This window comes from Bos indicus, chromosome 15 (genome assembly GCF_029378745.1).
Source record: "Bos indicus isolate NIAB-ARS_2022 breed Sahiwal x Tharparkar chromosome 15, NIAB-ARS_B.indTharparkar_mat_pri_1.0, whole genome shotgun sequence".
NCBI lineage: Eukaryota > Metazoa > Chordata > Mammalia > Artiodactyla > Bovidae > Bos > Bos indicus.
Window position 1 is genome coordinate 57,240,826 of NC_091774.1, and position 22,084 is coordinate 57,262,909.

Consider the following 22,084-nt stretch of genomic DNA (forward strand, 5'->3'; position numbering starts at 1 on the left):
CTATCTGAGCGAAATAATTTGGGCTAGCAAACCAGACTGTGGGATACCTACCACGCGAAAAGCCAGCCCTAACCTAAGACCGCCAGGCCCGCGCACGGAACAAAGGACTGAACAGAGATAGCCGGCTGCAGACCTTCCCCCTCCGGTGACAGGCAGCCAGAGCCGGAAGGGGGCAATCGCAGCCCCAGAGAGACATTATCTATAAAACTGTAAGCAGGCTTCTTTGCTAACTAAAACTTCTTGGGGGTCTGGACGGTCAACATCTGCCTGAGAAGGTGCGCCGGTTTTACATCCAGATAACCGAGTGGCGGGGAGGCGATAAGTCGCAGCATTGGCGCTCGCCTGGGAAGAGCAAATTGGCGCTCGGACCTGGGAAGAGCACAAAACGCAGGCCCAACTGAGTCTGCGCCTCTGAGGACTACCCGAGTGCCTGAACCTGAGCGGCTTGGACCTGGGAGGTGCATGCAGCCCAGGGCCAGCCTCGGATTGTTCCCGGCGGAACAACCTAGAGTCCGAGCAGTGTGGACAGGGAGGCTACACGCGCCGTGAGCGGGGGCAGACCCAGGGTGGCTGAGGCACTGCGAGCCCACGCCAGTGTTATTTGTTTGCAGCATCCCTCCCTCCCTCCCCACAGCGCGACTGAACAAGTAAGCCTAAAAAAAAAAAAAAAAAAAAGTGTCCTCCACCGTGCCCTTTGAGTCAGGGCGGAAACCAGATACTGAAGAGACTAGCAAACAGAAGAAGATATAACAGAGGGAAACGCCTTGGAAGCTACAGGCAATAGATCAAAACCCTGTGGTTACTACGGACTACATAGGAAGGGGCCTATAGATCTTGAGAAATATAAATCTGACCAAGGAACTAGCCAAAAATGAACTGAACCCACAACACCCACAAAAAAAAAAAAAAAAAAGTCCTAGATATATTTTTATTATTTTTACGATCATTCTTTCTTTTTTTTTAATTAAAAAAAAAAAAAATTTTAAGTCCTCTATTGTTCCTTTAATTTTCACCTTTATATCCTATTACTTTGCAAAAAAAAAAAAAAAGACCCTATTTTTTTCTTCTTCAGCAAACTTCATATATATGTATTTTATAATTTTTTGACCTTGTTTTTTTTTTGTTTGTTTTTGTTTTTTTCTTCTTTTCTTTAACATTATATTTTTGAAATTCTAAACTCTACTCTAGATTTTTAATTTTCGCTTTTTGGTATATGTTATCAATTTTGTACCTATAGTTTTTTTTTTTATATAATTTCTGTGACTTTTTTTTTTTTTCTTCTTCTCTGTTTCTTTCTCTTCTTCTTTTATATAACATTGTATATCTGAAATTCCAAACTTTACTCTAGATTTTTAATTTATGCTTTTTGGTATTTGATATCGATTTTGTACCTGTATTTTCTTTATAATTTTTGTGACATTGTTCGTATTTGTTTGTTTTCTCTCTTTATTTTTCTTCTTTTTTTTTTTTAACATTGTATTTTTGAAATTCCAAACTCTACTCTAGATTTTTAATTTTTGCTTTCTGGTATTAGTTATCAATTTTATACTTGTACTTTTTCTTTATAATTTTCGCGACCTTGTTTGTTTTTGTTTGTTCGTTTTTTCTCTCTTTCTTTTCCTTCTTCTTTTCTTTAACATCGTATTTTTGAAATTCCAAACTCTACTCTAGATTTTTAATTTTCGCTTTCTGGTATTAGTTATCAATTTTGTACCTGTACTTTCTCTATAATTTTCGCGACCTTGTTTGTTTTTGTTTGTTCGTTCTTTCTCTCTTTCTTTTCCTTCTTCTTTTCTTTAACATCGTATTTTTGAAATTCCAAACTCTACTCTAGATTTTTAATTTTTGCTTTTATGTATTTGTTACCAATTTTGTACCTATAAGGACCCAATCTTCAGGACCCATTTTTCACTAGGGAGTGAGATTACTGGCTTGACTGCTCTCTCTCCCTTTGGACCCTCCTTTTTCTCCACCAGGTCGCCTGTGTCTCCTCCCTAACCCCTCTCTACTCTACCCAACTCTGTGAATTTCTGTGTGTTCCAGATGGTGGAGAACACTTAGGGAACTGATTACTGGCTGGATCTGTCTCCCTCCTTTTCATTCCCCCCTTTTATCCTTCTGGCCACCTCTGTTACCTTCCTCCTTCTTCTCTTCTCTGTATAACCCCGTGAACATCTCTGAGTGGTCGAGTTGTGGAGTGCACATAAGGAAGTGACTACTGGCTAGCCCACTCTCTCCACTATTGATTCACCTCATCTCATTTGGGTCACCTCTAACTCCCTCCTCCCTCTTCTCTTCTCCATGTAACCCTGTGAACCTCTCTGAGTGACCCTCACTGTAGAGAAACTTATCATCTTTAATGTAGATGTTTTATCAATGGTGCTGTATAGAAGGAGAAGTTTTGAAACTACTGTAAAAATAAGACCGATAATCAGAAGCAGGAGACTTAAGTCCAAACCCTGACTCCAGGGAACTCCTGACTCCAAGGCACATTCATTGACAGGAGCTCATCAAATGCCCCCATACCGACACTGAAACCAAGCACCACACAAGGGCCAATAAGTTCCAGGGCAAGACATACCAAGCAAATTCTCCAGCAACAAAGGAACACAGCCCTGAGCTTCAAGATACAGGCTGCCCAAAGTCACCCCAAAACTATAGACATCTCATAACTCATTACTGGACATTTCATTGCACTCCAGAGAGAAGAAATACAGCTCCACCCACCAGAACACCGACACAAGCTTCCCTAACCAGGAAACCTTGACAAGCCACCTGTACAAACCCACACACAGTGAGGAAACGCCACAATAAAGAGAACTCCACAAACTGCCAGAATACAGAAAGGACACCCCAAACTCAGCAATTTAAACAAGATGAAGAGACAGAGGAATACTCAGCAGATAAAGGAACAGGATAAATGCCCACCAAACCAAACAAAAGAGGAAGAGATAGGGAATCTACCTGATAAAGAATTCCGAATAATGATAGTGAAATTGATCCAAAATCTTGAAACTAAAATGGAATCACAGATAAATAGCCTGGAGACAAGGATTGAGAAGATGCAAGAAAGGTTTAACAAGGACCTAGAAGAAATAAAAAAGAGTCAATATATAATGAATAATGCAATAAGTGAAATTAAAAACACTCTGGAGGCAACAAATAGTAGAATAACAGAGGCAGAAGACAGGATTAGTGAATTAGAAGATAGAATGGTAGAAATAAATGAATCAGAGAGGATAAAAGAAAAACGAATTAAAAGAAATGAGGACAATCTCAGAGACCTCCAGGACAATATTAAACGCTACAACATTCGAATCATAGGGGTTCCAGAAGAAGAAGACAAAAAGAAAGACCATGAGAAAATACTTGAGGAGATAATAGTGGAAAACTTCCCTAAAATGGGGAAGGAAATAATCACCCAAGTCCAAGAAACCCAGAGAGTACCAAACAGGATAAACCCAAGGAGAAACACCCCAAGACACATATTAATCAAATTAACAAAGATCAAACACAAAGAACAAATATTAAAAGCAGCAAGGGAAAAACAACAAATAACACACAAGGGAATTCCCATAAGGATAACAGCTGATCTTTCAATAGAAACTCTTCAAGCCAGGAGGGAATGGCAAGACATACTTAAAATGATGAAAGAAAATAACCTACAGCCCAGATTATTGTACCCAGCAAGGATCTCATTCAAGTATGAAGGAGAAATCAAAAGCTTTTCAGACAAGCAAAAGCTGAGAGAATTCTGCACCACCAAACCAGCTCTCCAACAAATACTAAAGGATATTCTCTAGACAAGAAACACAAAAACGGTGTATAAACTCGAACCCAAAACAATAAAGTAAATGGCAACGGGAACATACTTATCAGTAATTACCTTAAATGTAAATGGGTTGAATGCCCCAACCAAAAGACAAAGACTGGCTGAATGGATACAAAAACAAGACCCCTACATATGTTGTCTACAAGAGACCCACCTCAAAACAGGGGACACATACAGACTGAAAGTGAAGGGCTGGAAAAAGATTTTCCATGCAAATAGGGACCAAAAGAAAGCAGGAGTAGCAATACTCATATCAGATAAAATAGACTTTAAAACAAAGGCTGTGAAAAGAGACAAAGAAGGTCACTACATAATGATCAAAGGATCAATCCAAGAAGAAGATATAACAATTATAAATATATATGCACCCAACACGGGAGCACCACAGTACGTAAGACAAATGCTAACAAGTATGAAAGGAGAAATTAACAATAACACAATAATAGTGGGAGACTTTAATACCCCACTTACACCTATGGATAGATCAACTAAACAGAAAATTAACAAGGAAACACAAACTTTAAACGATACAATAGACCAGTTAGACCTAATTGATATCTATAGGTCATTTCACCCCAAAACAATGAATTTCACCTTTTTCTCAAGCGCACATGGAACCTTCTCCAGGATAGATCACATCCTGGGCCATAAAGCTAGCCTTGGTAAATTCAAAAAAATAGAAATCATTCCAAGCATTTTTCTGACCACAATGCAGTAAGATTAGATCTCAATTACAGGAGAAAAACTATTAAAAATTCCAACATATGGAGGCTGAACAACACCCTGCTGAATAACCAACAAATCACAGAAGAAATCAAAAAAGAAATCAAAATTTGCATAGAAACGAATGAAAATGAAAACACAACAACCCAAAACCTGTGGGACACGGTAAAAGCAGTCTTAAGGGGAAAGTTCATAGCAATACAGGCACACCTCAAGAAACAAGAAAAAAGTCAAATAAATAACCTAACTCTACACCTAAAGCAACTAGAAAAGGAAGAAATGAAGAACCCCAGGGTTAGTAGAAGGAAAGAAATCTTAAAAATTAGAGCAGAAATAAATGCAAAAGAAACAAAAGAGACCATAGCAAAAATCAACAAAACCAAAAGCTGGTTCTTTGAAAGGATAAATAAAATTGACAAACCATTAGCCAGACTCATCAAGAAACAAAGGGAGAAAAATCAAATCAACAAAATTAGAAACGAAAATGGAGAGATCACAACAGACAACACACAAATACAAAGGATCATAAGAGACTACTATCAACAATTATATGCCAATAAAATGGACAACATGGAAGAAATGGACAAATTCTTAGTAAAGTACAACTTTCCAAAACTGGACCAGGAAGAAATAGAAAATCTTAACAGACCCATCACAAGCATGGAAATTGAAACTGTAATCAAAAATCTTCCGGCAAACAAAAGCCCCGGTCCAGACGGCTTCACAGCTGAATTCTACCAAAAATTTAGAGAAGAGCTAACACCTATCCTGCTCAAACTCTTCCAGAAAATTGCAGAGGAAGGTAAACTTCCAAACTCATTCTATGAGGCCACCATCACCCTAATACCAAAACCTGACAAAGATCCCACAAAAAAAGAAAACTACAGGCCAATATCACTGATGAACATAGATGCAAAAATCCTTAACAAAATTCTAGCAATCAGAATCCAACAACACATTAAAAAGATCATACACCATGATCAAGTGGGCTTTATCCCAGGGATGCAAGGATTCTTCAATATCCGCAAATCAATCAATGTAATACACCACATTAACAAATTGAAAAATAAAAACCATATGATTATCTCAATAGATGCAGAGAAAGCCTTTGACAAAATTCAACATCCATTTATGATAAAAACTCTCCAGAAAGCAGGAATAGAAGGAACATACCTCAACATAATAAAAGCTATATATGACAAACCCACAGCAAACATTATCCTCAATGGTGAAAAATTGAAAGCATTTCCTCTAAAGTCAGGAACAAGACAAGGGTGCCCACTTTCACCATTACTATTCAACATAGTTTTGGAAGTTTTGGCCACAGCAATCAGAGCAGAAAAAGAAATAAAAGGAATCCAAATTGGAAAAGAAGAAGTAAAACTCTCACTATTTGCAGATGACATGATCCTCTACATAGAAAACCCTAAAGAGTCCACCAGAAAATTACTAGAAATAATCAATGACTACAGTAAAGTTGCAGGATATAAAATCAACACACAGAAATCCCTTGCATTCCTATACACTAATAATGAGAAAACAGAAAGAGAAATTAAGGAAACAATTCCATTCACCATTGCAACGAAAAGAATAAAATACTTAGGAATATATCTACCTAAAGAAACTAAAGACCTATATATAGAAAACTATAAAACTCTGGTGAAAGAAATCAAAGAGGACACTAATAGATGGAGAAATATACCATGTTCATGGATTGGAAGAATCAATATAGTGAAAATGAGTATACTACCCAAAGCAATTTATAGATTCAACGCAATCCCTATCAAGCTACCAACAGTATTCTTCACAGAGCTAGAACAAATAATTTCACAATTTGTATGGAAATACAAAAAACCTCGAATAGCCAAAGCGATCTTGAGAAAGAAGAATGGAACTGGAGGAATCAACCTACCTGACTTCAGGCTCTACTACAAAGCCACAGTTATCAAGACAGTATGGTACTGGCACAAAGACAGAAATATTGATCAATGGAATAAAATAGAAAGCCCAGAGATAAATCCACGCACATATGGACACCTTATCTTCGACAAAGGAGGCAAGAATATACAATGGATTAAAGACAATCTCTTTAACAAGTGGTGCTGGGAAATCTGGTCAACCACTTGTAAAAGAATGAAACTGGACCACTTTCTAACACCATACACAAAAATAAACTCAAAATGGATTAAAGATCTAAACGTAAGACCAGAAACTATAAAACTCCTAGAGGAGAACATAGGCAAAACACTCTCCGACATACATCACAGCAGGATCCTCTATGACCCACCTCCCAGAATATTGGAAATAAAAGCAAAAATAAACAAATGGGACCTAATTAACCTTAAAAGCTTCTGCACATCAAAGGAAACTATTAGCAAGGTGAAAAGACAGCCTTCAGAATGGGAGAAAATAATAGCAAATGAAGCAACCGACAAACAACTAATCTCAAAAATATACAAGCAACTCCTACAGCTCAACTCCAGAAAAATAAACGACCCAATCAAAAAATGGGCCAAAGAACTAAACAGACATTTCTCCAAAAAAGACATACAGATGGCTAACAAACACATGAAAAGATGCTCAACATCACTCATTATCAGAGAAATGCAAATCAAAACCACTATGAGGTACCATTTCACACCAGTCAGAATGGCTGCGATCCAAAAGTCTACAAATAATAAATGCTGGAGAGGATGTGGAGAAAAGGGAACCCTCTTACACTGTTGGTGGGAATGCAAACTAGTACAGCCACTATGGAGAACAGTGTGGAGATTCCTTAAAAAACTGGAAATAGAACTGCCTTATGATCCAGCAACCCCACTGCTGGGCATACACACTGAGAAAACCAGAAGGGAAAGAGACACGTGTACCCCAATGTTCATCGCAGCACTGTTTATAATAGCCAAGACATGGAAGCAACCTAGATGTCCATCAGCAGATGAATGGATAAGAAAGCTGTGGTACATATACACAATGGAGTATTACTCAGCCATTAAAAAGAATACATTTGAATCAGTTCTAATGAGGTGGATGAAACTGGAGCCTATTATACAGAGTGAAGTAAGCCAGAAGGAAAAACATAAATACAGTATACTAACGCATATATATGGAATTTAGAAAGATGGTAACAATAACCCGGTGTACGAGACAGCAAAAGAGACACTGATGTATAGAACGGTCTTATGGATTCTGTGGGAGAGGGAGAGGGTGGGAAGATTTGGGAGAATGGCAATGAAACATGTAAAGTATCATGTGGGAAACGAGTTGCCAGTCCAGGTTCGATGCATGATGCTGGATGCTTGGGGCTGGTGCACTGGGACGGCCCAGAGGGATGGTATGGGGAGGGAGGAGGGAGGAGGGTTCGGGATGGGGAACACATGTATACCTGTGGCGGATTCATTTTGATATTTGGCAAAACTAATACAATTATGTAAAGTTTAAAAATAAAATAAAATTGGAGAAAAAAAAAAAAAAAAAAAGCTAAAATATTTCAAAAAAAAAAAAAAAAAGAATGTATTTCATTATCAAATGGCAAAGTTCAACAATGTAAAACCTCAATTACTTTTGCCCCAACCTAATATTTTCAAGTTACTTTACTGGGGTATGGAACAAAGACCAAGAATACATATTATTAGGGATGGTATGGGGAGGGAGGAGGGAGGAGGGTTCAGGATGGGGAACACATGCATACCTGTAGCGGATTCATTTTGATATTTGGCAAAACTAATACAATTTGTAAAGTTTAAAAATAAAATAAAATTTAAAAAAAAAAAAAAAAAAAAGAAAAGTAGGCAACAAAGCAAAATTCACAATGCTTAGCATCCAATCAAAAATTCTGTTGTTGTTACTGTTTAGTCGCTATATCATCTCTCTCTCTTTGCAACCCCATGGATTATAGCCTGCCAGGCTTCACTGTCGCAGGATTTCCCAGGCAAGAATACTGGAGTGGGCTGCCATTCCCTCCTCCAGGGGATCTTCTTGACCCAGGGATTGAACCCGTGTCTCCTGCATCATCAGGCAGATTCTTTACCACTAGGCCACCAGGGAAGCCCGAATCAAAAATTACCAGGCAGATGCAATCCATAAATAGGAAATAAATAAGTCAACAACTACTCAGAAAAGTTTCAGATGACAGGTTTAGTAGGCAAGGATATTAAAGCTTCATTACAACTATATTCCACTTGTTCATGACAATAGAGGAAAGCAAATATTTTAAGGGAAGACATGGCAGATATTTTAAAAATATGTAAAGTGAACTTCTAGAGATGAAACATAATGTCTGAGATGACAAATACACTGCTAAGATTAAAAGATTAGACACTGTAGAAAAAAAATTAGAAAATTTGAGAAAAAAGAATAGAGAAACTATGAGCTGCAGAACAACTAGAAGCATTCTAAGATAAATGTGACTGGAGTTACTGAAAGTGAGAAGGGAGAAACTTAGAGACAAAAACAATATATGAAGAGTTAGTGGTTGAAAGATCTCCAAATTTGATGAAAACTATAAATCCATAGGCAAATGCATTACAAAATCCCAAGGAAAAGACAGACATAAAACTACAAAACACATCATAATCAAGAGAAAATCACAAAATCAGCCAGAGAAGAATGACAAATTACACATAAAGGAATAAAGATAAGAATGATTTTTGGATCTTCATGGAACAAGAATGACTTCTGGTGAAAAAATAATGAAAAGCCAAAAAAATAGTGGAGCAACCTCTTCAAAGAACTGAAGAAATAAAGAAACAACTGTGTTACCCTAGAATTCAGTATTAAAATTACAAAAGAGTTACAAAAAGTGAAATACAAGATCTTTTCAGATATTAAAAACTGGAGAATTAATCAACAGGTGACATCTACTATAAGAAATGCTAAAGAAGGTCTGTCAATAAGAAGGAAAAAAAGTACCAGAGGGGAATGTACACCAAAATAAAGGAATGAGGCACGTTGGAAATATTAAACATATGTGTTGTTGTTTAGTCACCAAGTCGTGTCTGACTCTTTGTGACCCTATGGACCGCAGGACACAGGCTTCCCTGTCCCTCACCATCTCCTGGAGTTTACCCAAGTTCATGTCCATTGCATCGGTGATGCCATCCAGATATCTCATCCTCTGTTGCCCCTCTTCTTCTGCCTTCAATCTTCCCCAGCATCAGGATCTTTCCCAATGAGTCAGCAGTTCACATCAAGTGGCCAATGTATTAGAGATTCAGCATCAGTCCTTCCAAAGAGTATTCAGGGTTGATTTCCTTTAAGATTGACTGTTTTGATCTCCTTGCTTTCAAAGGACTCTAAGAGTCTTCTCCAGCACCACTGTTTGAAAGCATCAATTCTTCAGTGCTCTGCCTTCTTTATTGTGCAGCTCTCACATCTGTACATGACTACTGGAAAGATCATAGCCTTGACTATAAAGACCTTTGTCAGCAAAGCGATGTCTTTGCTTTTTAACACACTGTCTAGGTTTGTCATAGCTTTCCTGCCAGGAAACAATCATCTTCTAATTTCATGCCTGCAGTCACCATCCACAGTGATTTCAGAGCCCAAGAAGAGGAAATCTGTCACTACTTCCACCTTTTCCCCTTCTATTTGCCATGAAGTGATGGGACAGGATCCTATAGTCTTAGTTTTTTTAATATGGAGTTTTATGCTGGCTTTTCCACTCTGTTCCTTCACCCTCATCAAGAGGTTCTTTAGTTCCTCTTCACTTTCTGCCATTAGAGTGGTATCATCTGCATATCTGAGGTTGTTGCTATATCTCCTGGCAATCTGGATTCCAGCTTGTAACTCATCCAGCCTAGCATTTCACATGATGTACTCTGTGTATAAGTTAAATAAACAGGGTGACAATAAACAGCCTTGTAGTATACCTTGTGTAGGTATGAAAGAATGTTATTCATAAAATCACTTTAGATGATAATTGAATATTTGAAGGAAAAATTATAACCATGAATACTGCAGCTCATCACAATCATAGAAGTAAAACAAAATGTATGACAATGATAATTCAAAGGCCAGAAGTAGAGAAATGAAAGTGTACAGTTTGTTGCACAGTTCTTTACTACATGTTAAGTAGTATAATATTAGTTGAAGGTAGACTAGGATAAGTTAAATGTGTATACTATTAACCTCAATAAGGAGTATATAATAAACCAAAGGAGCTAAATAGAATTAAAAAAATATTAACATCAAAAGAAGGAAAATAAACATGGAACAGGAGAACAAAGCAAATAGTAAATGCCAGATTTAAATATAAATATATCACTGATTCATTTTAATGTAAATGAACTAAATGCTCCAAATAAAACAATTGTCTAACTAGATTAAAAGAACAATACTCAACCACATATGCTTTAGAAGAGCTTGGTTTGTTGAAATAGTAAGTAAAAGAATAGGAAAACACAAAATTTTATATGTATCAGTATGTCATTACTAGGATAATGCCATGTCCAACCAAAGGCAAAAGCTTTAATCATATACAATTATAATTTATTGCTCAAACATCTGAGCTAATCAATTATTCAGTCTGCTCACCTAGACCAGCCTCAGTTAATATGACCAGATAATTCTGCTCCATGTGACACTCAACTAGGTTGGCGTGAGTATGTTCTTATGGTGATGGAAATTATCTAAGAGAGCAGGACCAAGGTACAAACCCATTTCAACCCTCTGCTCCAAGGGATGTCTTCATGTCAGAGTCAAAGCAGAGTGTGTCAACTCATAGTAGGAGGCCACTGTAAAGTTGCATGGCAACAGCTATGAACACAAAGAATGGAATTAAAGGAAAAATGAGAATTGGGCCCATGTGACATAATCTACTTCACTATATTATCAGCAGATCAAAGAATCTTGAGGCAAAAAGCATTAGCAGAGACAAAGAGGGATATCTCATAATCATGAAAAATGGTTTTTTAGAAAAGAAATTTTCATTTATAGGCATCCAATCACACAGCCTTTAGAAGAGAAGCAGACAAATTCACAATCATGACAGGAGATTTAGCACATTTATCTCAATAAAGGATATAATAAGCAGACAAAAGTTCTCTAAGTAGATAGAAGATTTTAACAACTTGATTAACAAACTAATCTAAATTAACATACATAGAACACTGTCTTCAATAATCACAGAATGAACATTGTCTTCTAATGGAAATGGAACATGTTTTCAAAACTGATCATATATTGAGCCACACAACTGGTTTTAGTAAATATCTAAGAATTGAAACTGAAACTGTACCCCATAAAGTTAAAAAAAATCCATCCTGAAACCATACACAATAGGATGACCAGAAACAGGTGAATAAGAAAATTTTGAGCTCATCTAACATATCAGTCGCTCAGTCGTGTCTGACTCTTTGCGACCTCATAGACTATACAGTCCATGGAATTCTCAGGGCCGGAATAGTGGGGTGGGTAGCTGTTCCCTTCTCCAGGGATCTTCCCAACCCAGGGATCGAACCCAGGTCTCCTGTATTGTAGGCGGATTCTTTACCAGCTGAGCCACCAGGGAAGCCCAAGAACATTGGAGTGGATAGCCTTCTCCAGCAGATCTTCCCAAAACAGGAATCAAACTGGGGTCTTTTGCATTGCAGGTCGATTCTCTACCAGATGAACTACCAGGGAAGCTATGAATGGGCTTCCCTAATAGCTCAGTCGGTAAAGAATCTGCCTGCCATGAAGGAGACTCAGGTTCGATTCCTGGGTCAGGATGATCCCCTGGAGAAGGAAATGGCAACCCACTCCAGTATTCTTGCCTGGAGAATCCTATGGGCAGAGGATCCTGGCAGGCTACAGTCCATGGGGTCACAAGAGTCGGACACAATTTAGTGACCAAACCAACAAACAGATCAGTAGATAAGCGTACAGCTTGTTCAAAACACCCTCTGCTTCACTGAGCGAGTCTGCCTTATTTGTTGCAAAATAGATACCCTCCAAACTTCACATAGCTTAGGAACCTGGGGTCAGCTCTTGTCCAGTTGAAGCCAACATACACTAGTTGGGATACTAACCCAAAACCTGAGCCTGCTCAAGTATCTGATGTATGATTTTTTTGATGACAGAGGGCCACAAACTTCACCCTCATATCATGCTAAGCATCTCCATTTTTTGAACATGCATCTATGAAGAAGAATGTCACTCAGATACACCTGCACAAAATACCAATTGCCTCACCTTTTCTCTACCTCAAACTACCTTTTCTCACCCTATTTATACAACTTTTTTTATTTGGAGCATAAAGACCACCCTGCTTATTTATCCCATAAATATCTCAAATCCCTCACCTTCAGGGACCTGGAACTGAGTTTTATTTCTGGCGCTGAGATTTGTTCTCCTCTACAAACCCTGGTGTATTTGTGCTTGGTTTACTGCATGTCAAGCAAATGAAACTGATTTGGTAATAAATTTGGGGAGCCAGACATACTTTTTATCCATGGTTTGTTGATTCTTTGCAGGCATTATGAGCCTGTGGATGAGTCCAAGCAGCTGTCTGGTCCATTCGTTCCAGGGACCATTCCCTGGATTTCCCCTGGCATGATGCTGCTGACCTTTGGTATATTATTTTTCATGGCAGGTAAGAAACAATTTCTGGGTCTGGAAGATACTTGATGCTAAAGCTGAAGCTCCAATACTTTGACCACCTGATGCAAAGAACTGACTCATTTGAAAAGACCCTGAACCTGGGAAAGATTGAGGGCAGGAGGAGAAGGGGGAAACAGAGGATGAGATGGTTGGATGGCATCACTGACTCAATGGACATGAGTTTGAGCAAATTCTGGGAGATAGTGAAGGACAGGGAAGCCTGGTGTGCTGCAGTCCATGGGGTCACAAAGAGTTGGGCATGACTGAGCAAATGAACAACAACAACCTGATTAAAAAGTACCTGTACTTAAATTTTCCAGATGGTGGGTTAGAGGCCCAGATGGTGGGAACTTGGTAGGATCATGGGCTAGAGGCCTACATTAACAGGGACAATAAAAATGTCACACTTGCAGAGTTCTTCTAAACCTGGGTTAATGTCCTGAGGTTTTGGTTTTAGATTGTTTTATGTTTTGGCCTTAGTTGTCTTGTCTGTCTAATATCTGATTGTCTTCTTTGTTAAACATTGGCTATTTGGAGGCTGAGAATTTGGAACTACTTTATATTCAAATGAAAATAAAAGAAAACGTGAAATGGTGTTTCTAAATCTCAGCTGGTTGTTAGTTTTAGTCACTAAATTGTGTCCAACCCGTTGGACTGCAGCATGCCAAGCCTCCCTTACCATCACCAATTCCTGGAGTTTATTCAAGCTCATGTCCATTGAGTCGGTGATCCCATCCAACCATCTCATCCTCTGTCGTCCCCTTCTCCTCCCGCCTTCAATCTTTCCCAGCATCAGGGTCTTTTCCAATGAGTCAGTTTTTCGCATTAGGTGGTCAAAGTATTGGAGCTTCAGCTTCAGCATCAGTCCTTCCAATGAATATTCAGGACTGATTTCCTTTAGGATGGACTGGTTGGATCTCCTTGCAGTCCAAGGGACTCTCAAGAGTCTTCTCCAACACCACAGTTCAAAAGCATCAATCTTTCAGTGCTCAGCTTTCTTTAGAGTCCAACTCTCACATCCATACATGACCACTGGAAAAACCATAGCTTTGACCTTTGTTGGCAAAGTAATGTCTCTGTTTTTTAATATGCCATCTAGGTTGGTCATAGCTTTTCTTCCAAGGGGCAAGAGTCTTTTAATTTCATGGCTGCAGTCACCATCTGCAGTGATTTTGGAGCCCCGCAAAATAAAGTCTGTCACTGTTTCCACTGTTTTCCCATCTATTTGCCATCAAATGATGGAACCAGATGCCATGATCTTAGTTTTCTGAATGTTGAGCTTTAAGCCAATTTTTAAACTCTCCTTTTTAACTTTCATCAAGAAGCTCTTTAGTTCTTCACTTTTTGCCCTAAAGGTGGTGTCATCTGCATATCTGAGGTTATTGATATTTCTCCCGGCAACCTTGATTCCAGCTTGTGCTTTCTCCAGCCCAGCGTTTTGCATGATGTCTCTGCATATAAGTTAAATAAGCAGGGTGACAATATAAAGCCTTGACGTACTCCTTTCCCAATACGGAATCAGTCTTTGTTCCATGTCCCGTTCTAACTGTTGCTTCCTGACCTGCATACAGATTTCTCAGGAGGCAGGTCAGGTGGTCTGGTATTCCTATCTCTTTAAGAATTTTCCAAAGTTTGTTGTGATCCACCCAGTCAAAGGTCTTGTAGGTCTTCATAGAACCATTCAACATTAACTTCTTCAGCATTACTGGTCAGGGCATAGATTTGAATTACTGTGATGCTGAATGGTATGCCTTGGAAACAAACAGCGATCTTTCTGTCATTTTGATTGCAGCTAAGTACTGCATTTCGGACTCTTCTGTTGACTATTATGGCTACTCCATTTCTTCTAATGGATTCTTGCCCACCGTAGTAGATATAATGGTTATCTGAGTTAAATTCATCCATTCCAGTCCATTTTAGTTTGCTGATTCCTAAAATATCGGTGTTCACCCTTGCCATCCCATTTGACCACTTTCAATTTGCCTTGATTTAAGGACTTAAGATTCCAGGTTCCTATGCAATATTGCTCTTTACAGCATCAGACTTTACTTCCATCACTGGTCACATCCACAACTGGGTGTTGTTTTGCTTTGGCTCCATCTCTTCATTCTTCCTGAAGTTATTTCTCCTCTGATCTCCAGTAGCATATTGGGCACCTACCGACCTGGGGAGTTCATCTTTCAGTGTCCTATCTTTTTGCCTTTTCATACTGTTTCATACTGGTCAGAATGGCCATAATCAAAAAATCTACAATCAGTGTTGTGGTGGGTGTGGAGAAAAGGAAACCCTCCCACACTGTTGTTAGTGGAAATGTAAATTGGTACAGCCACAATGGAGAACAGCACTGAGGTTCCTTAAAAAACTACAAATAGAATTATTATATGATTCAGCAATCCCACTTCTGGGCATGTATCTGGAGAAAACTGTAATTTGAGAAGATACATGACCCCCAGTGTTCACTACAGCACTATTTACAATAGCCAGGACATGTAAGCAGGCTAAATGTCCATCACTGAATGAGTGGAAAAAGAAGATGTGATATATAAGATGCACACACACAATGGAATATTTGTTGTTTAGTCACTAGGTTGTGTATGACTCTTTTGTAACCCCATGGACTGTAGCCTGCCAGGCTTCTCTTTTCTGGGATTTCCCATGCAAGAATACTGGAGAGGGTTGCCATTTCCTATTCCAGGGGATCTTCCAAACTCAGGGGTCAAACCCTTATCTTTTGTATTGTCAGGCAGATTCTAATGGAATATTACTCAGCCTTTAAAAAAAACTAAGGAAAAATAATAAAATACACATAATTCAAGCTACTAGAAATAATAAGGGAAATATTTTAGCATACAGGAAAGATATGCGTTTTCAGTGCAAGAAAGTATGAAAAAATGGAAATGCATTTTGTTAAGGGAAAACAAAGTGATTTTTTCCTGATCCTGGTTATTTTAAAATGGGAGAGAAAATGAAGGTTAACCTAATATGGATACACTGGAGCAGGAATGGTAACCCACTCCAGTGTTCTTGCCTGGAAAACCTCCTGGACAGAGGAGTCTGGCAGCATATAGTCCATGGGGTCACAAAAGAGTTGGACATGACTCAGCGACTAAACAATATGTACACAGAAAATTGTGGAAGGTTGTTTATGGGAAAGGAACCCTGAGGAGAGTTTTGTAAGTGGTCAGAAATGGTTAGGATTAGATTGGATTTTAATTAGGTAAATGATCTAATTAGGGACTTTGTTATTAAAAGTAAGATGATGAAAGACTGAAGTTTTGGTGCTCTCTGTTAAGAGAACCAAGTTTTCTTGGAATACTGAGCTACTGTTGATTACAGATTTTACATTCCTCACCTCCTTTAAGTGATCTGTCATAACTTTATTTGCCTTTGAAATCTTTTAATGGTACTTTGGTTAAGTGAATAAGTGGTGCTTTACAGTCATCTTGTACCCTATTTGACCAGGCATTTTAAAGCCTTTTTGACAAAGATTTCCGACAAAATCCCAAGGGTCAAATTCTAATTGAAGTTTTTTGGGTCTCGAGCTAACTTTGGGATGCTTCAGAGGGCCGCTGAAGCATCGAAGACAGAAATATTAAACTAATTAGGATTATTTGATATTTCAGACTACATGGGAAGCATTATAAAATGAGTGGTGATAAATCTTAAGTTGTACAGTATGGATAAATGTCATTAATATAAATTTCCTAGAAATCATGTGAAATTTCTAAAACTTGGATATGTCTGAGTATAGTATTATCAGTCATAATTCTAGCTATTATCTTTAAACACTGTATGACACACTGTCTGTCAGGTTTGTCAACTGCATTCCCATCAGATCTTTAACCAAGCTTTTTAAGCTTTTTCAAAGAGAAAAAGAGAGTTATTTATTCAAAGAGAGTTATTGTTGCATTCTAATGCATAAGCAAAAAAAATTTCATTTTAAGATTCATAGAAAGGACTTTTGACTAGTACTGCTGCTGCTGCTGCTAAGGTGCTTCAGTCGTGTCCGACTCTGTGCGACTCCATAGAAGGCAGCCCACCAGGCTCCACCCTCCCTGGGATTCTCCAGGCAAGAACACTGGAGTGGGTTGCCATTTCCACAGGTTTCTGTAAACATTCAGATCACACTGCTCAGCTGAATAACTACAGAAATCTAATGGAAACACTGATGTAACCCTGATGGTTCCTTCAAACTGTTAACAAAATATAAGATCAAAGATTAGGTACATTGGATAGAGTGAACTGATGAATATAGTTATATGTTTTATAGTTTTTATCTGAAATATTACTGGCTTTTAATCTGTGTTTTCCATATATGGGGAAAGCTTTCCCCTTAAGCTAATTATAACATGTAGTAACCTGGTAAGTTATAACTTTGTAAGTAAAATTGAAACATTTATGTCTTCTCTACCCAATCCCTTCACAATTTGGAAACTCAGTATTTTTATTTTCATGGAAATATAGCTACTTGCATGAGTTCACTAAGAATCTGTTCTCCTTATAATGGGACACAGTAATAATGACTATATGACCATGGCTTTAAGTGGAATATCCTATTCGGAAAATACGTAAACTCAAATATGACTAGACAGCGTTAAAGAACTAAAGTGGACTTTATGGAACCATAAAGCCCCTTGAAAAAACAGTTGTGGTTCAGTAACAAAATCTGGAGGGTATATTCTCTGGCTACAGTTTGATCAAACCAGAAATCAATCATAAAAAGATAACTAAAAAATCTGACATTTGAACTATACACTATACTCATAAAAAAAACCATGGGTCAAAGGCAAATTACAATTATATGAGAAAAAGTTTTAATTGGTTGGTACTGAAACTGCAATACGAATTGCAATATGAATATTTCAAATACTGGCCAAAGAAAGACATTCTGAACAAAAGTTCTGTGACTGAGAGGAAGGTAAACTACTTGAATACTGAATGAAACATTCTAGCCAGAATCATTACTATCATAATTTCCCACATATCCACCAATTCTTTACCTTGCATCTATCAGCCAGGGTAACCAAATTCACATGAAAATTCAGTACTATTTAGAGAAACACTAATAAATATGATTTCTCTTCTAGATCTCTCCTATTTCCAAACCCATACATCCAAAACTCTACTGCAAACTCAACCTGGATTTTTCACAGGCATCTCAAAATTTAGTATGTCCAAAACTGAAGCCTTGACTTTCCCTTCAAAATCTATTTCTCTTGAGGTCAGTTCCATGTTAGTAAAGGGCACCCCAGTTCACCCAGTTGTCCGAGCAAAATCCAGGCTGTGTCCATTAGGACTGAGAAAGTAAAACAAAATTTACCCTACAGACATTAAAAAAAAACAACAAGAAAACTGGACAAAATGCATGAAACAACTTTCAGACATCTGACAAGGCAAAGATGAACAGTGACTCGAGAAGAGAAATAAAAATGCCATTCACACCTGCATGACGTACAGATAAGCCGAAACAGTGGCCCTGCCCAGGGGCTGCGGGGCTTGGTGCCCCCCCATCCCCACACCCACCCCACCCCATCCCGCCCTTCCTGCCCCACCCCGCCTGGGGACCGGCTTAAGTGGAAGCCCTCTGTTCTTAGCGCCGTCCCTTGAGCAGGGAAGGATGATGGCAGCGCCAGCTTCACTAGACATAGTGAGCTGACAGGGTAGAATGCCTAAGTTGTGCCTACCAAATTGAGAGTATTAATGTAGCTTCATCTTTCTAGAGATGCCTAAGGGGTAAGCACAGAGTTGTACTTACAGTGACTGCAATTCGAAACCTAAATCAGGAATAAAGGCTGGAGAAGGCCAACGTCTCTCAAGATGGCGGCCAGGCAGAATGAAGAGCCCAAGACTGCAGGTATGGGTGGGCGTGGCCAGGGGCGTGGCCTCGGATACCAAGTCAGGGACTGAGATGAAATACAAGGCTAACACCTGACCTTAGCTCAGAGCACCACACTTTAAATGTCTTTTAAGGTATGGTCTGTTTTGTCTTGCTCTTCCTTAAAATAACTTACACATAAACTCAGTTCTTGTCAGTCATTTAGTTCAGGCATTAACTAACTTTGTACCCCAGTTTGTTATTAATTCTCTTTCTGTTTTACTTTTTTTTCTCTTAACTAACCTGCTTCAAAAATTTACACCTTTGTTTAATCTCTGATTCCTCCAGGCATTTCTCTAGCTCTTATCTTATTTCTGACTTTCAGACTTATATCCAACTGTTTACTGGTCATATTCATCTGAATGTCCTGCTGTAGACACCTCAGAGTCCATCAACCCTAACCTGAAGGATCTTTCCGTCAAATACAATTCATTGCCTCTGTCTTCAAATCCCTAAATGACAAGATTTGAAACCAAGATTTCATTTGTAATTCCTCCTTTTTCCTTTCCAACTCCATTCCCATGGTTACCTACCAAATTCTGATTATTATACTTCCTACTCATTTCTCCTAGACATTCTCTTATTGATTGCAATGCCCATTATTTTCTTGGGCTCCAAAAATCACTGCAGACAGTGATTGCAGCCATGAAATTAAAAGACACTTGCTCTTTGTTTTGTTTTGTTTTTTTTGGCTCTTACACTTAACTTTATTTTTTATTTTTATTTTTTGGAAGAAAAGGTATGACAAACTTAGCATATTAAAAAGCAGAGACATCATTTTTTCTGACAAAGTTCTGTCTAGTCAAAGCTATGGTTTTTCCAGTAGTCATGTATGGATGTGAGAGCTGGACCATAAAGAAGGCTGAGTGCTGAAGAATTGATGCTTTTGAACTGTGGTGTTGGAGAAGATTATTGAGAGTCCCTTGGACAGCAAGGAGATCAAACCAGTCAGTCCTAAAGGATATGAGTCCTGAATATTCATTGGAAGGACTGATGCTGAAGCTCCAAAACTTTGGCCACCTTATGTGAAATGTGGTCTCATTGGAAAAGACCCCTGATGCTGGGAAAGATTGAGGACAACAGGAGAAGAGGGCAACAGAGGATGAGGTGGTTGGATGGCATCTCTGACTCAGTGGACATGAGTTTGAGTAAACTTCAGGAGATAGTGAAGAACATGGAAGCCTGGCATGCTGCAGTTTATGGGGTTGCAAAGAGTTGGACACGACTTAGCAACTGAACTACAACAGGCTCATAATCATCACCCTGGTAACAACTTCTTAGTACTACTATGCTAAGTGTTAAGATCTCACTACTTCCAGTATACCTTTCCAAAATGTGCCTTTCAAGAGTTGTCTAGTGATATTTTTTAAAAATGCATACCTGACCATAGTTAAAATTCATCCCTGCTGCTGCTGCTGCTGCTGCTAAGTCGCTTCATTCGTGTCTGACTGTGTGTGACCCCATAGATGGCAGCGCACCAGGCTCCCCCGTCCCTGGGATTCTCCAGGCAACTGGAGTGGGTTGCCATTTCCTTCTCCAATGCATGAAAGTTAAAAGTGAAAGTGAAGTCGCTCAGTAAGTGTCCGACTCTTCGTGACCCCATGGACTGCAGCCTACCAAGCTCCTCCGTGCATGGGATTTTCCAGGCAAGAATACTGGAGTGGGTTGCCATTGCCTTCTCTGAAAATTCATCCCTAATGTTAAATTTTTAGCTCCTTAAGTTGGATCCTGCCTTTCTTCCCAGCTTCATCTTCCTTCTTCTCTCCTTCATCCCAACTCAGCAAAAGTTGGGTAACTCCAGTAAAAGTAAACCCCTTGTACTGCTCTCCTAGACCATTATGTGTCTTTCTTCATGCTGTCCCTACTGCCAGGCTGACCCACTTTCCACCTCTAACTTTCACCTGGTTAATACCTCTTGTTGGTGTAAGACTCACAGGAAGCTGATCATTTTTGATCATCACCACCTATTCCTCAGAACCATACTCAGTTAAATATTTCCTCCTCTTGTCCTATATGTCCCGTGAAATCATTGTATCCACTGAGATTAGGTAGCAATCAAGGGATTAAGAAATCTTTTCTGATATGAAGATTTTCTAAAACCTCTTCTTTAGACACCTTTTCCTCTTCTCTTATCAAGAGAGAATGAAACAAGTTCTGGAGGTTGGTCCCATGTTAGGGCAGACATAGGTCTGATACTATCATTCTTAGTTTTAAAGCAGAAGCAAGACAAAATTAAAGCACGCAAAGCAGAATATAAAAAGGGTAACAAAGAGTTTATCAAATAAGTCTAATTATCACATTTTTATTTCAAAGAACATAAGTACTCAATCTCTGTGTAAGGCTTCAAATCTAACCACAAAATATAGTTAAAGAATTTGACTCAGGGACATGATATAGGATAAGAGACCACGAGTTCTCACTGATATCCGGGAAATATTTTCTCCCAGCTTTATTGTCCCAAAAGAACTGACTCAGTTTCAGACTTGTTATTCATCTAATTAAATGGCTGTTTTGTAATGAATACTGTTCAAAGTCTAGTAAGCCACATATGATTTTAGACAAAAAGTATGATGAACTGATATAAGATTGTGCTAGAAGAACTGAGTTATTTTTTTAAGGACACTTTCGAACCTGCAAACGAAGAATGTTAGCCATTTTTTCACAACTCTACCCTCCTGTAGAGTAGGAACTCTTAGTCAAATAGTTTCCATAAGGAACAAGCTGACCCAAGACAAACTTTTCTTTCTAGTGATCATTGTTACACTATCATCTTGGGGAGAATTCTACTGAAAACAACATAAGAGAGTTTGCAGTTTGTTATAGTGCCTGGAAAATCCCATGGACGGAGGAGCCTGGTGGGCTGCAGTCCATGGAGTCGTGAAGAGTCAGACACGACTGAGCGACTTCACTTTCACTTTTCACTTTCATGCACTGGAGAAGGAAATGGCAACTCACTCCAGTGTTCTTGCCTGGAGAATCCCAGGGATGGGGGAGCCTGGTGGGCTGCCGTCTATGGGGTCGCACAGAGTCAGACACAACTGAAGCAACTTAGCAGCAGCAGCAGCAGCAGCATA

The 22,084-nt window shown here is 38.8% G+C and overlaps 1 protein-coding gene across 3 annotated transcripts in view; it reads right to left on the reverse strand.

Moving 5' to 3' along the window:
• LOC109569039 (glycerophosphodiester phosphodiesterase domain-containing protein 4-like) overlaps window positions 1–18,974 on the reverse strand; it is a 153,551-nt gene extending 134,577 nt beyond the window's left edge. The window contains exons 1-2 of one of the 3 annotated variants that reach the window (XM_070803965.1): window positions 18,891–18,974; window positions 11,212–11,311 (exon numbers count right to left, since the gene is read on the reverse strand). The gene's annotated coding sequence lies outside the window, so the exon portion shown is untranslated. Of the gene's footprint in view, window positions 1–11,089; window positions 11,312–18,890 lie in introns of all 3 variants that reach the window. The other 2 variants (XM_070803964.1, XM_070803967.1) reach the window with 2 other exon arrangements.
• Window positions 18,975–22,084: the final 3,110 nt, after the last annotated feature.